General features: G+C 45.0%; 1 protein-coding gene across 2 annotated transcripts in view; it reads right to left on the reverse strand.

The window, feature by feature from the left end:
- Positions 1 to 9,820, reverse strand: part of LOC140647861 (poly(rC)-binding protein 3-like) — a 560,741-nt gene extending 550,921 nt beyond the window's left edge. For both annotated transcript variants that reach the window (XM_072852964.1, XM_072852965.1), the window contains exon 1: positions 9,329 to 9,820. The gene's annotated coding sequence lies outside the window, so the exon portion shown is untranslated. The remainder of the gene's footprint in view (positions 1 to 9,328) is intronic.
- Between the last annotated feature and the right edge of the window lie 5,546 nt (positions 9,821 to 15,366).

Raw genomic sequence — 15,366 nt, forward strand, 5'->3', positions numbered from 1 at the left:
ATTCTAGTCTAGACAGCATGACATCATCTGCCAGCATCTTATTTCTCACAGGGCTGGTAAACTGTTCTTTTTCAACCCTTTCCTTCAAAGAGTGGAATCCATAATGTGGTTTTGTCTGTGTGTGTGTGTGTATTTGTGCATAATCTAATTTCCCCATTTAATATTTTTTTAAAAATCATTAAAAAGATAGCCAATAAGACCTAAGAGCTTTATATTTCATTTACTGCAAACCAGATTCTAATCTTTGCCTCGTTTTCTCTGAAGGCATTTTATTCTGAATTTCTTTTTATTTTTCTACATTGTTTCTTCTTATTCCAAAATAAACTTGAAGCATACGTTACCATTTAAAAGTAAGCTTAACACATGCAGCACATGTATAGCACATTGCAGGTGCAGCTATGAGGCAAAAAGAGGCAGAAAGATGTTTTGTTTGGGAGCCATAAATACTGGATTAATAAAAAGCAGTAGAAGTCAGTAGGAAATACGCTGGGGCCCATGAAGGAGATGCACATGAAGGTTGTGAGAGGGAAGTGTGGAGGTACCGGTGGGACTGCTGAGCACTGGACTTTGTCAGTGTCGTGGTTTAGCCCCAGCTGGCAACTAAGCCCCACACAGCCGCTTGCTCACGCCCCCCTGGTGGGATGGGGGAGAGAATTGGAAGGGTAAAAGGGAGAAAACTTGTGGGCTGAGATAAAGACAGTTTAACAGGGAAAGCAAAAGCCACACACGCAAGCAAAGCAAAACAAGGAATTCATTCACTACTTCCCACGGGCAGACAGGTGTTCAGCCATCTCCAGGAAAGCAGGGCTCCATCACGCCTAACGGTTACTTGGGAAGACAAACGCCATCACTCCAAATGTCCCCCCCTTCCTTCTTCTTCCCCCAGCTTTATATACTGAGCATGATACCATATGGTATGGAATAGCCCTTTGGTCAGTTTGGATCAACTATCCTGGCTGTCCCCTCCCAGCTTCTTCTGCACCTGGCAGAGCATGGGAAGCTGAAAAGTCCTCGACTAGTGCAGCAACAACTAAAACATCTCCGTATTATCAACACTGTTTTCAGCACAAATCCAAAACATAGCCCCATACCAGCCACTATAAAGAAAATTAACTCTATCTCAGCTGAAACCAGGACAGTATCCACCCCTTATTCTATACCATTTACGTCATGCTCAGGTCTCACACTATCCAATACATTCTCATTACCCACTGTCACCCTTCCCATCCTTTGATATGACCTCATGATCCAATGAGGTAAAGTAAGGCCCAAGGCCACTGCTTTGCTCAACAGGGGCCATGGGGGACAGGGTAGCCACTCGTGAGGGTTAGGGTACTCCTGGAGCCTCTGCCACCCTGCCTCTCTACAAGCTGTCCCGAGGGAAAAAAGCCCCACTTGATCATGTAATTAAAGAGTGCATTAGCAGGCGTGCCTATGGATGCTGAATTAAATACACAGACAATGTAAATACTGGCTTTTTGTAACTTTTAAATGCTTGATTTTGCCTCCTAAGTGTTTTGAGCATCTTTTTTCCTTTGCATGCTGCCATCTAAACTGCTCACTATAAATACTGTCCCAGGTGGCTTCTTCCTTTCTTTGTGTTACCATTCCAAGTCTTCCTAGCCAGCGTCTCTTCTTACTAACTTCTAACTCAGAATCTCACCAGGACTTTCAGACCAAGAGCACAGATCCGTCATCAGCGTAAGTCAATTTTATGCTGCCCTTTCCTATGTCTACCCCCCCACCTCTTTGCCTTGAGGCAGCTGTAATGTTAATACGAGGTGTTAGCTGGATCAAGGACCTGATCTGGACAAATTTTTCGGAAGGAAAGAAGGAAGGAATGAAGGAAGGAAGGAAGGAAGGAAGGAAGGAAGGAAGGAAGGAAGGAAGGATGTGCAGGACTCCCTTTGCAGCAGCAACTGGAACTTAGATCAACTTAAACTGATCTCGAAACTACACTTTAAATTGATAGTGTACATCTCCCTTTCAGCCTGTCTTTTCACCTTCTACCATTAGTTGCACTGTCTTTCTTCTAATCCAGTCTCCATCTCAGATATTTGTCTTGTGCTTTTTATCTTGTGCATTCTGTTAAATCTTATTAATTCCATCCCTGTGCAATGCCTTTCCCTCTTCCATCCTCTCTCTTAAGGACTCCCCCACACTTACCTTTTTGCATATTTGCTTATAAATGTACTTTGTTACCCTTTTGCTAAATCCTTTCCTTGATTCCAGCTACTTTACTATCCCTGATTCTGCCTCCCATCACTTACATCTCTAGGCTGCACGTATAGGTGCCACACACAAGCAAAATCTGAGTGAGAGTGCAAATTTAGAAGTTGCTTTTAAGATTTTGGCCTTGAAGATCTAGCCTGAGCTTGCCTTTGCAATATGCACTGGAAAGATCTCAGAGGAGTGGATGATCTGATATTATCCATATGGCACTGCAGATTTTACCTTCAGACTTGAAAGAATCACAAAATCCTCCCCTTCCCAGGTTCTTCTGTATTGCCAGGCAGGGGAACCCTGCCAATCCCAAATGCTAATACAAGCACTGGTCCCCACTCAGAAAGAGTAAGGAGTCTTAAAACTCAGACGGTGGCTAGGAACAGTCAAATCCTCAATTCTTTTCTAGTCTCTACCCCACATTACCACTGAAGGCTAACTAGAAAAAGAAAAGAGAGGGGAAAATAAATTCTCCTCTCCTGGTCCCTCATTTTACTGTCACTGCTGCTTAAAAATTTGTCTACATACTACAAAACCCAAGGAGGGTTTGCTGTGATGGCTAATTAGTTGATGTCTGTAACATAGAATCATAGAATGGTTTGGGTTGGAAGCGACCTTTAAAGATCATCTAGTCCGAGCCCCCTGGAATGAGAAGGGGTTGCTCAGAGCCCCATCCAACCTAACCTTGAACACTTCCAGTGATGGGGCATCCACAGCCTCTCTGGGTAACCTGCTCTAGTGCCTCACCAGTGTCTCATCTCTGACATGTAAAGAATTACCTATGAAGTATTTATCTGCTTCTAGAATTCATAAAGTATTTTTATATTAGGTGAAAATCCCAATGTAGACAAAATAATTTCTTGCACATAGATGGACATCCAGAAACATACGGCTAAAACATTAAATCTGAACTATCATATACAATTAATATATTTAAAATGTTCCTATATTTAACATGTTCTTTATTTAGACCTCAGATTTTAGAAAGGACTTTAAATTTATTTCATCCTGCCACGGAATCGAGCAGTGACGCGTTGCAGAAATCAAGTGAAAGTGCCAAGGAATTTTAGTCTGGTGATGCAGACTGCCTGGAACATGAGCCATCTCATACAAGATAAGCTTCTCTGAGATAATAATAATGATGATACTTCACACCTTCCCTGTTGTCACTGTTCTACGAGCCTGTTTCTGAGTCTCTCGCTTAGGCAAGAAATCCCGCTGAAGTTGAGGAACTATTTAACACGACCAGGAATTGCTGAATTTAGCCTTAATTTTAACTACTTTACAGGTAGGAAAAGCATCACACAAACCCTGTATTCAGTGCCACTTTAGGAGATGTTTGTCAGAGCTACAACAAGACTTCCCAAGCCATAGACCATGCCTCTGTAATGGTTAAGTACAAGATAAGTCTTAACTTTGAATTTCCATATTTTTCTAGTCTAAATCATTCCCCATCCATTACTATAAGTCAAAATGTATAAACCTTTTCAAAAGGTACACAAATGAAACAGAACACACTTCTCCATTGGTATCACAACAGGAGAAGGAACCATTCACATCCGTATCTAAATATAAGTATTACTTGTGAAGTTCTCCCTTTCTGCTCCTGTGACAACCTCTGCTGGATTATATAAATGTCATTAGGATTCTGCACTGCTGGTAAGCCACTGGGATTTTGTCCTGTATAGAAACAGCGCTTAAGACCAAGGAAGCTTAGAAGTACATCATGGCCACGTGCTGATTTCTCCTCCAGAAAGACAGACTTTTTTGTTTTTCCTGAGGGGTTTTCTAAGCCCACCTCAAGGCCCTGTTTACTTCCCACCTGATGCTCCCTGTCTTTCACCATGTTGTCATTGAGTACTGGTATATCCCTACCTGCATTACTGAAGAGCCACCATGAACTAAAGGTATCGCTCCAAACTGCTATGGCTTGTAGAAACATTTTATACTGAACTCACACAGATGAAAAGATGGCAAGGATAAAGGAACCATACATTAATGGCTGTTTTATTCTACCAAAGCTCAAATAATCCAACCACTATATATGGTATATATATGTGATATATGTTACTATATATGTCATTTATATTAATGAAAGTATGATAACCACCAGTCATTAAGAGGGCTAAGTTCTCATAACACATCAGTGGCCTACCCTAAAACCTCGTTATGAAATGAAACATTTTTTTTAATGCATACAGAACAGACTGTCTAAAATTAATAATAATTAATCCTTTTGTAACTATTTTTAAGCAAACTAAGAGACAAATTTTAATCAAATAAGGTGTAGTCCTGAACCATCCACACACCCCAAAAACAAACGAAAGAACAAATTAAGGATTTTATCTATCATTTACAGAAGATAAGCATTTTGCTTCCTTATAGCCTATTAAGTGTCCACAGCATTTAAATATATCTAATGCATAGATGAGAAAGTCACGGATGTTGCAAGGTAAACAGATCCATAATCAAAATGACTGCATTCATACACCCTGTTAAAAGCATTGCCCGTTAGCAGAAATCAATAGTGCGTTATATATTTTGCCCTATAAACAAAGCTTCAATTTTGTTACTGATACCATTGCAGCACTGGAATAGGTACCCAGTTACAAGCATGGAGTTACAGTAGTGGATCGAATGGGAGAAACTGGCCCCACCTCACTTTAACCAGGAATCAACTGGGCTGCTCCAAACAGATCCCGCAGGACAAGAGTGGTCATGAGGACTTGCTGAGTCTCATTCTGAAAAGAGCACTTCCTTGGAATTACGTTTAAAAATGTGTCTCCTCTCATTAAGTATGAAATCTCGTATTCATGTCAAGCAAATTCTGAACATTTTACCTACAACGCCACTGCTATTCTTGCATTTGGTTGGGGTTGGTGGAGCATTGTGTTGTTCCAAAGTTAACAATAATATTCTTTTTCCCTTCTTACAAACCCTTTCTCCACAGAAAGCAGCCTCCAGCCTACACAGGTAAGTAGGGTATAACAGCGGGATGCAAACCCAGGGAAAACTGGCATAAACTAAAACATACCACAAAGAAGAAACACTGTATCTGGAGACTCCTCTCCACAGTTATTTTCCATTTGACCTCCTACAAACAGTTGTCATGAGAGAGCTGTGTTAGCACTACCAGACTGTAATTAAGTCTTCCATATCTACTCTAATACAAAGGGAAAATCAAGCAGATCACTGAATGCAAACCGTGAGATAGAGGAGTTTAATACTGTTAAGGGTGAAGAAGTGACTTGCTATTTTAGCCCTGAAACACACAGCCACTCCAACACCAGAGAGTTAGATACTCTGCTTTCCCCAAGAGCCATGCTCTTCCTTCCCCTGCCATGCCCAAGCACTTGTCACCCCTGACACTCATCCACATTCACCAAGACTGGGAAGGTAACAGCTTGTAGCTCTGTTCAGCGCCCGGCTCTTCAGAGTTACACATGGTCCCCAGGAGGAATATACTAATTTTCTTCTTTGTGTAAGCAAGTAGAGCAGAAAAAAATCTATTTTATTACAAAAAGTATATTTCTAGCAGACAAAATGCAAATAAAAAGTCAGTTTTGCATAAAGTAACCTCATTCATCTAAACATTTTACAATGACAAATATACACTCAGGTTGGAACACACACATAGTAGCATTTAAAACTAGTAAGGAAAGAGGGATTTACAGAGAAAAATGGATTCATTTGTTTTCAGATGGATTATGCTACTGCTTTTTAACGTATATTGTGACTGGATTCTGCATGGATATAGATAATACCACTGCGCCCCATCCCCAAAAATCCCAGGCAACACTGTAATAGTTTGCGTTTCCTTTCCAAAAATTTAAGAAGAGCCAAGATCAACATTCCTTAATGAGTATGTCCAAATGAAACAGCAATTTTGCCCTGCAACAAAATGCTACTGAAACTGATGGGTAGTTGTAGTTTAGGACAAGACAAAATAAACATGTTCTTCATTTGCGGAAGCACCACATCCACAGAATAAAAAATCCTTGGACTAGGTATTTTAGACTGATATTGCAGAATAATAAAGTGCAATAATACAAGAAAATCATTTCAGTTGGCTAACAGTAGAGAGAAATCCCACAAAGTCAGAGTGACTTCTGAACTCTCCCTCCATTACTTTGCTTATAGCAGTTCACAGCTTTATAAGGCTTGTTTCAAACGCAAAAAAAAAAGGCTTTAGAGCTGAATAAATCCAAGGTTTGAGGTTTTATCAAAGCCTCAAAACATAAACTAAAGGAAAGTTTAATCTAGGTTAGTACGTTATAGAATAACCTAAGTGTTGGTGTGCTGCCATCCACATCAATGGGAACGACCGCCAGATCAAACTCAACGTTAACCTTGCTTCAGCATTTTCATATCCAGCTGAAAGCACTCTTGTCTTTCAGTTGTTACGATAAAGAAACACATGACTTGGTCTTTTTTTTGTACAAATATTCCATGCACTTTTTTCCTTCACTGATGTCAACAGCTAATCAACCAGCGTAAGTAACTTAGTGCATAGATTTCTGAAGCAAACACTGCTTTTTCACAAACAGCTAAAGGATACCAAGAGAATTCTCTTAAAAAGCCCATGAGAAAACCAATGCTAAACTTTTCCATCTACTGACACATTTTAGTGTTCCTGTGGTAAAAGAAAACATTTACTTGTAAACATACTGTATGCACCCAATGTGAAATCTAAACAAAATGACACATTACAGATTTGTTGGCAATTGTATCCTTTGGAAATACCCTGAATCCTGATACGTTTGGGTAAAAAATCCTGACGAGTGCTGAACACAAGTAATGCCTAGTGACTTCAGTAGTTGTGGATATTTCAGCCTTCTCTGGATTAAAACGAGGAGGCATGATTTTTATCAGCAGAACAAGAGCTCTCCTGTACCACATGTGATTTTAACAGCAAACTCTATCAAATCAGGAAAATTGTATCACGTCGCAGTGCTTACCAAGAAAATGTGTTTAGCCAGTAGTCAGGGTTCAGCAGAACAGCAACTGACAAGCTAACATGCATCACCCTTATTTATTTATTTAAACTGGTAGCGCACTGTGCTGGTTTTCCATCTCTTTTTCTCACTCCTGCATACCTTCAGGGATAATATATGAAGCCCATCAGGTGTTTCTCCCCTCACTGCTGTCAAGCATTAGGAATGGCACAACTCACACAAAGCATGCTTCCTGCTTTCACAACATCAGCCAGCCACAGCAGAAAAAAAAAAATCCCAAGGCAACCTTGTGTAAAATATTTTAATTTAGGCTAGCAAGAAAAAGAAATGATGAAATGATTCTTGATAGCACGAGACTACTTCCATGACTGCTCATTTTTGTTGAACGTCATCTACGCAGCATGTGGAAAGATAGGTTATTTTGGAATTGCATTAACTAGACCGGCAACATTAATGTTCCTGTATCCATACAGCATGAAGGCCTCCAAACAGAGCTGACAGCAAGCTTTTTAGTGCATTTGTAAACTTTTAGATGCAAAAATGATTCAACCTGTTAGAAAACTACGTATACAAAGTGCTCTTTCAGGTACTTTGGATCCACTAGATTTCATAAACAAATTCAAGTTTCACAGTCAGGCAAGTGCAATAATTTTGAGGTCTGAATATTTGAAACTGTGTATCATTGTGAAGCCAGTTTTCCTTCCAAGTTCTTAAGCAAAATCACCTGCTTGTTCTAAAACAAACAAGGGAGATGTGAAAAATCCATGAAAAAGAGCTAGGGGCTGTTATTTTGCTTTATATTAAGTGACACTTTGCAAATGGCACCCTGCAAGTTATGCCTTAACTCCTTGTTAAAATGCAACTAAAATCTATATTACCCCACTTCACACACATAGGTAAAATACATAGTTGAAAGCACACTGAAAGACTGGGGAAAAATCCATGAAAGAGATAAATTATTTGATTGCATCTGAATAATAACTCATTCCCCAGCAGATTTATAATAGACTGTTTTACTGTAGAAACACATTTCTGTCGTCAATAAGAACAGTTAGTTGAGGAGCTGAAGAAAGAAAAACAGCCTAAAACAACTTTGGAATTGGGAAGTAAACCGGGCTGCAATGCTTCTGCTGGCTGGCCAAACTAATAATGTTTCACCTCTCTTTCTCTTACTGAATACTAATATGTGACAGCAAATGATCCGTTTCCTCTGGATCACAATGCTATTTTCCCCACTTATCCCTGGAATAACACTGTCTCGGGCTGCTGGAGGAACAGAAACGCTATCAATTCATGTTAGCCCTAAAGTTTTCCCTCTGTGCGCTCCTCTACTGAGAAGCCAGGAGAGGAACGAGAGCCATCACCTTGAAGGTGCCAGTAATGATCTATGGCAAGATGTCCTGGAGCACAAGGGACCGAACTCTGTGAAGAGCTCTGTAGCTTTCCTGCATTCCTGACCGATCTCTCCATCAGCGGTCTCTGCCGTGCTCCTCGCTCTACGTACAGTGGCTGTTTAGAAGCTTTATCACTCATCATCCCATAAACACAAAATACAAATGCACTTCACACATACATAGGCACACACACACGCACACACACTCAAGACACACGTGCACACGCACACTCGCTCCCCCGGCATCACATGAGATTCTGTCCAAGTCCCCTGTGCATTGCTTAAAAACAGAAACCAAGCACACACACACCCCAAAATAATAATAATAAAAAACACCCAACCAAGCAAAAAACACCCCCCCAAAAAAAACCAAACCAAAAAAACCAACAAAACCCAACAAAACCCAAAACACCGAAAGGAGGAGGGAATGGGGGGGCAGGGGGCGAAGGAAAAAAGAGAAGCTTTTTTTTTTCCTGCTGTTGCTGTGGCTCCCAAGCATGCAGTGCTAAGGAAGAGTAGTTCCCTACTTTCATCAGCTAGCTACATCCTTGGGATAAAAGGGAGCAGTCCGGAATGATGCTGAGGCTGCAGAAGGGAAAATAAGGCTTTGCAAACATGCCTGACTCCCCACGAAATTCTCTCCTCCACATCCCCTCCTCCCTAAAACCTGCCCTAAAGGGGGGAAAAGAAAAAACAAAACCAAAACCAAAAAAAAACCAACACACAAGGAAAAAAGTGATGAAAAGACACAACTCACCTTAACAAGGGGTGTTGGATGGGGTCAGAGAGGAGGAAGGGTATATAAAAAGATCTATTTTTAGCAGAGGTTGTGATAGTATTGAAACACACAGACACAGGGTTTGGAAGCAGGGAGAAGAGTATAAAAAAACGAGGGGAAGAGAAATTATCAAGAAGGTGCAAGTCAGTCTGGCAGGAGAAAGGAGAATCCCCAGGAAAAAAAAAAAAAAAAGAAAAAAACGAAAAAAAGAAAAAAAGAAAAAAACAACCACCAAATGCCAAGAGGAGAAGGAGGGAAAGCGTGGCGGTGCCGGGGTTTTGTTTTGTTTCTCTTCGCTGGGGGCGGGCGGAGGCGGCGGGGAGGGGGGGCCGCGCTTTCGGCGAGGGGCCCCCCCCCGCCTGCCCGCGGGGCTGCCGCGGCCGCGACCCTCTCCCCGGCGGCTCCGGGCGGCCGGGCTCGCTCCTCGCCCGGCTCCGGCGGCTGCGGCGGGCGCGGCGCTCCCGCTCCCGCTCCCGCGGCTCGCTGGGGCTCTGCAGCCGCGTTCACGCCGCCGCCCCCCCCGCCGCTCCTCGGCCACCCCCGCGCCCGCGCTCCCGCCGCCGCCCGCGGGCGCCCCCCGCCGCCCGCCGCTGCGGGCCGGGGCGCGGGGACGCTCCGGGGCAGGGGCGGGGCGGCAGCGGCAGCGGCAGCGGCAGCGGTGGGGAGCCGCGCCCGCGGGCGGCGGTCCCGGGGGGGGCTCTCGGCGGCGGCACGGCCGGTGGCGGTGGGCTGCGAGGCGAGCGGAGCGGGCTGCCGGCCGCGGAGAGGGACCGGCGCAGCTGCGCAGGGAGAAGGGCCGGTGCGGGGTCCGGGGGTCCCTGCCGGGCATCTCCGTGCGGGAGCCAGGCTCGCCTGCTAGGCTGGGGAGCCCCCCTCCTGCGCGCAGCCGGTGCACCAGCCGAGGGGTGAAGGGAGTTCACGGCTGGGAAGCGAAACTTGGGCATGCTGAAAGGCAGTCGGCGTGTTATTAGCCGAGTGCTGCGTATCAATGGCACATAAGCGTCGCTCAGTATCGAGAAAAGCACCAGCAGCAAGCTGGGAGGCTGAGAACTGTACTTATTTTCATTAAAAGTAGTAAAACTGCATCCAGCCTTGCCTTTAATACAGAAGCGTGGCTCACAGAGAGCGGCGCCAGCAGATGATGTTCATTCTTGATCCAAATGGAAGCTACTCGCAGCATTTTGTTGATGAGCGCTATCAGAGGGTCACATTTGTCGTAAACAGCTGACAAAATCCAACAAACATTTAGATGTTATAGAAGCAAGCTTTTACCCGACTTATCACCCCCAGAAGTCCTCTGCAACTAAAAATAAATCCTGTGAAAGTTGGTTTTAAACAGATAAACATAAAAACTTTGGAGACTTTTTTACATTTTCATTGTCTAGATCGAAAGAAGTCAAGAAAAAAGTGGACAATTTAAGTGCAGAGAAATAAAGAGCTTTTAAAAAGTATTTTTATTTCTACCTACAGAGTGCTATTAACAACTGTAAGTAAACGTGTCTGTTTATGGCTTGTGATTTTGAATTGGCATTGTCCCATACATGATGAGAGCAAATGCAGGCCAAGCTGTCGGATCCACAACTTGCAACTGGTATAACAAGCTGTGCTTCAGCACCACTGTTACACTGAGATAAGCAGGAGAGCATATAGTAAATAGTAGAAGGATATGCTCCACTATGTAAACCAATGCTAAGAAAGACACTTACACAAACTAGTATCGTTTGTTGATACCTGGCAGTAGATGAAGCCATGTGGAATAAGAGTTGTGGATGTCCCGGGGCATGTAATGGTTGCTCCTAAGTACTGGCATTGGTACCCACAGGGAGGGCAGTGTATGAACCAGCTGTCAACGTGGGGACTGCAGGCAGCCTAGCTGAACACATCAGGATGGCCAAACTGCCTGATACCGTACTGCTGGTGTAATATGGCAGGGGATGTGGAGTGCCCGGTTTCATTCTCCAGGTAGAGAGTGGCTCTGGTCCTGCAGGCACCTTTCACAGAATCACAGAATCACAGAATTGTATAGGTTGGAAAAGACCTTTAAGATCATCGAGTCCAACCGTAAACCTAACACTACCAAGACCACCACTATACCATGTCCCTAAGCACCTCATCCAAACGTCTTTTAAACACCTCCAGGGATGGCGACTGAACCACTTCCCTGGGCAGCCTGTTCCAATGCTTGATAACCCTTTCAGTGAAGTAAAATTTCCTAATATCCAGGCTAAACCTCCCCTGGCACAACTTGAGGCCATTATCTCTCGTCCTATCACTTGTTACCTGGGAGAAGAGACCAACCCCCACCTCGCTACAACCTCCTTTCAGGGAGTTGTAGAGAGCGATAAGGTCTCCCCTCAGCCTCCTTTTCTCCAGGCTAAACAACCCCAGTTCCCTCAGCCCCTTCTCATAAGACTTCTGCTCTAGACCCTTCACCAGCTTCCTTGCCCTTCTCTGGACACCCTCCAGCACCTCAATGTCTCTCTTGTAGTGAGGGGCCCAAAACTGAACACAGTAGTCGAGGTGCAGCCTCACCAGTGCTGAGCACAGGGGCACGATCACTTCCCTAGTCCTGCTGGCCACACTATTTTTGATACAAGCCAGGATGCCATTGGCTTTCTTGGCCACCTGGGCACACTGCTGGCTCATATTCAGGCGGCTGTCAACCAACACCCCCAGGTCCTTTTCTGCCAGGCAGCTTTCCAGCCACTCTTCCCCAAGCCTGTAGCGTTGCATGGGGTTGCTGTGGCCCAAGTGCAGGACCTGGCACTTGGCCTTGTTAAACCTCATACAATTGACCTCGGCCCATCGATCCAGCCTGTCCAGATCCCTCTGTAGAGCCTTCCTACCCTCAAGCAGATCAACACTCCCGCACAACTTGGTGTCATCTGCAAACTTACTGAGGGTGCATTCAATGCCCTCGTCCAGATCATTGATAAAGATACTAAACAGGACTGGCCCCAACACAGAGCCCTGGGGAACACCGCTTGTGACCGGCCGCCAACGGGAGTAAACTCCATTCACCACCACTCTTTGGGCCCAGCCATCCAGCCAGTTCTTTACCCAGCGAAGAGTACACCCGGCCAAGCCATGAGCAGCCAGTTTCTCCAGGAGAATGCTGTGGGAAACCGTGTCAAAGGCTTTACTGAAGTCTAGATAGACAACATCCACAGCCTTTCCCTCATCCACTAGGTGGGTCACCTTGTCGTAGAAGGAGATCAGGTTGGTCAAGAAGGACCTGCCTTTCCTAAACCCATGCTGACTGGGCTTGATCCCTTGGTTATCCTCTACATGTCATGTGATGGCACTCAGGATGATCTCCTCCATCAGCTTCCCCGGTACCGAGGTCAGGCTGACAGGCCTGTAGTTCCCTGGGTCCTCCTTCTGACCCTTCTTGAAGATGGGCGTCACATTAGCTAATCTCCAGTCAGCAGGGACCTCCCCAGTTAGCCAGGACTGCTGGTAAATGATGGAAAGGGGCTTGGTGAGCACATCTGCCAGTTCCTTCAGTACTCTCGGGTGGATCTCCTCAGGCCCCATAGACTTGTGAATGTCTAAGGGGTGCAGCAGGTCACTGACCATTTCCCCCTGGATTATGGGGGCTCCATTCTGGTCCCCGTCCCTATCTTCCGACTCAGGGGGCTGGGTACCCAGAGAACAATTGGCCCTGCTATTAAAGACTGAGGCAAAGAAGGCATTCAGTACCTCAGCCTTTTCCTCATCCTTGGTCACTGTGTTCCCTCCCCCGTCTACTAGGGGCTGGAGATTCTCCTTAGCTCTCCTTTTGCTGCTAATGTATTTGAAGAAGTACTTTTTGTTATCTTTTACGGCAGTAGCCAGATTGAGCTCTAGCTCAGCTTTGGCCCTTCTAATTTTCTCCCTGCACAGCCTTGCTACACCTTTGTAGCCCTCCTGAGTTGCCTGCCCCTTCTTCCAGAAGTCATAGACTTTCCTCTTTTTCCTGAGTTCTAGCCAGAGCTCTCTAGTCAGCCAGGCCGGTCTTCTTCCCTGCCGGCTCGTCTTTCGACACCTGGGGACAGCCCGCTCTTGTGCCTTTAGGACTTCCTCCTTAAAGAATGTCCAGCCTTCCTGGACTCCTTTGCCCTTTAGGCCTGCCTCCCAGGGGACTCTGTCGACCAGTCTCCTAAATAGGCCAAAGTCCACCCTCCAGAAGTCCAAGGTGGCAGTTTTGCTGACCCCCCTCGCCGCTTCTCCACGTATCAAAAACTCTATCATTTCGTGATCACTCTGCCCAAGACGGCCTCCAACCATCACGTGGCTCACAAGTCCTTCTGTGTTTGTGAACAAGAGGTCCAGCGGGGCACCTTCCCTCGTTGGCTCACTCACCAGCTGTGTCAGGAAGTTATCTGCCACACACTCCAGGAACCTCCTAGACTGTTTCTTCTCTGCTGTATTGTATTTCCAGCAGACATCTGGTAGGTTGAAGTCCCCCACAAGAACAAGGGCTAGAGATCGTGAGGCTTCTCCCAGCTGCTTATAGAATAGTTCTTCTGTCTCCTCATCCTGGTTGGGTGGTCTGTAACAGACTCCCACCACAATATCTGCCTTGTTGGCCTTCCCCCTGATTCTTACCCATAGACACTCCCCCCTATCGTCACCATCATCGAGCTCTAAACTATCCAGACACTCCCTAACATACAGGGCTACCCCACCCCCTCTTCCTGCCTCGCCTATCCCTCCTGAAGAGTTTATAGCCATCCATTGCTGCACTCCAGTTGTGCGAGTCATCCCACCATGTTTCCATGATGGCAACCATATCATAGTTTTCCTGATGTACAATGGCTTCCAACTCCTCCTGCTTGTTGCCCATGCTGCATGCATTGGTGTAGAGGCACCTCAGCTGGGCTGTCGTCCGTGTCTCCTTCACAGAAGAACACCCCTTGTATGCTTTGAGGTGTTTCACTGGCATTTCCCTCTTGGCTCCTATTGCCTCAGTATCCCCTAGCTCAACTCTGGCTGACTTCGGCTGTGCCCCAGCGTACCCCGCACATCTCAGAGACACAGGCTGAGTGCCCTCGCTGGCACCCGCTCCCTCTAACCATGGCACATCGTCCCTCAGCTTCTCATGGGCAAGCCTGATATTATCCCCCTCCCCCTTCAAGTCTAGTTTAAAGCTCTGTCGATGAGCCCCGCAAGTTCCTGAGCAAAGATTCTCTTTCCCCTTTGAGAAAGATGAATCCCATCGGATGCCAGCAAACCTGGTGCTGTGTAGGCCATCCCCTTTGGAGCACTCCCACAGGGGCTCTCAGGAGCACACCGGTTATCTCTGTGCTCTGACTTCCCAGTCACTATCAGCTGAAATACAGGAGTGGGTAAAATATTTTGAACCCAAGTCTTGGTGGAACCGGAACATCTTTGCTAAATTAAGCGTTCATTAAATGGAAAAAGACATTCTCAGAACCAAACAACAATTTCATTATCCTGTATTTGAACTCTTCTTCCTCCTCCAGAGAAAGAGGTGCTTCGTACGGGTTTGCAGCAGAGGAACTGGAGGAATAATGAGCTTTTCAAATCTCTCATATGAAATAGAAATAAAATAAGAGGATGTAGTTCCTTTTGTGAGCTTCTCACTGGAGTCAGAGGAAGAAGATCCTCTTCTGCCTCGGTGCAGGCTCAGCTTCTGCCCGTTTCTTCTCCAATTTCTTCTGTGAACCAAATTGTTCAGCAGTCTAATGACTGAACCCAAGAGTTTACAGGACTTGGATCATGTGTTTCTTTTTAAAAATCAAATATATACCAAATTATGCACAGCCACAGAAAGGGGAGTAAAGACATTGGAAATAAATTCTGTGCTGCTTGGAGCCTTGATTTCTGCAATAACTAAGTTGAGGAAATGTTTTATACATTAAAGTGGGGGTAATGTTTTATACATTATGTTATTAAATATTTTCTTTAATTTCAGTTCATTTTCAAGAAACTGCATCTCAGTTAACATATATTTACATGAACTCTCATTGGCTTCTAATATTTATGAATCATTTTGCACTATAGGAGAAGTG

This window comes from Ciconia boyciana, chromosome 2, assembly GCF_034638445.1.
Source record: "Ciconia boyciana chromosome 2, ASM3463844v1, whole genome shotgun sequence".
Classification (NCBI taxonomy): domain Eukaryota; kingdom Metazoa; phylum Chordata; class Aves; order Ciconiiformes; family Ciconiidae; genus Ciconia; species Ciconia boyciana.